The following is a 1,253-nucleotide window of genomic DNA, read 5'->3' on the forward strand; positions in this document are numbered from 1 at the left end:
TCCCAGCTACTTAGGAGACTGAGGCAGAAGAATCACTCAAACCTGAGAGGTTGTAGTGAGCAGAGATCATGCCACTGTACTCCAGCCTGGGTGACACAGCGAGATTCTGTCTCAAAAAAAAAAAGTGTGGCACCTCCCCCTAACCTTGCTCCTGCTTTTGCCATGTGTCTTGCCTGTTCCTGCTTTGCCTTTCACCCTGTAGAGCTCCCTGAAGCCTCCACAGAAGGCAAACAGATGTTGGCACCATGCTTCCTGTACAGTCTGTAGAACTGTAGGCCAATAATTTTTTTTTTTTTTTTTTTTTTTTTTTTACTTTGTGACAGGATCTCACTCTGTCGCCCAGGTTGGAGTGCAGTGGCGCTATCTTGGCTCACTGTGATCTCCTGTGAGCCTTCTGGGTTCAAGCAATTCTCGTGCCTCAGCTTCCTGAGTAGCTGGGATTACAGGCATGCGCCATCCCCTGGCTAATTTTTATATTTTTAGTAGAGACAGGGTATCACTGTGTTGACCAGGCCGATCTCCAACTCCTGACCTCAATTAATCTGCCCACTTCGGCCTCCCAAAGTGCTGGGATTACAGGCATGAGCCACCGTGCCTGGCCACCTCTTTTCTTTATAAATTACCCAGTTTCAGGAATTTCTTTATAACAATGCAAGAACGGCCTAACACATCATCTAATACAATTGAGATATCATTTAAACATGGTTTAAAAAAATGGAGGGTTTGATTTCAGAATGTTTGTATCTTTTCATTGGTTATTTATTCAGGAGTAAATATAGGCCAGTGACTTTCATGACAGCTACTTTAGGTTCTTATCAATAAAATCTCCAATGCATAATATTTAAGAACTATAATCAGTAGTTTCTGAAGATCATCCAAGAGCATTAGGCATGTGTTAAAAGAATGTCCTTACAAAGGTTGATTTTTTAAAATTTAAATTTAAAAACATTCTGTAAGGCACCACAGGTATCATTATTGCACTATTCTATAACTGATCTTTGGCAATGACTGATGTATTATTAATTGAAAACTTTCTCTACGACTGTCCGAGGCTGAAAACATGTAAACAATGCCTGATTTCTAGTTTGGCAGCATCACGGTAAGTGGTCAAATGGCTATTTATATTATATTCCACTTATTTCCAAGGTAAAATTATTTTTCCATCAGTTGCCTTTTCCCCACTAAATATCAAACTCCCAAATTTCTATCTTTTTAAAAATATTTTTTTTTACAATTGCTTCTTTTTTTACCCA

This window comes from Rhinopithecus roxellana, chromosome 2 (assembly GCF_007565055.1).
Source record: "Rhinopithecus roxellana isolate Shanxi Qingling chromosome 2, ASM756505v1, whole genome shotgun sequence".
In the NCBI taxonomy this organism is placed as follows: domain Eukaryota; kingdom Metazoa; phylum Chordata; class Mammalia; order Primates; family Cercopithecidae; genus Rhinopithecus; species Rhinopithecus roxellana.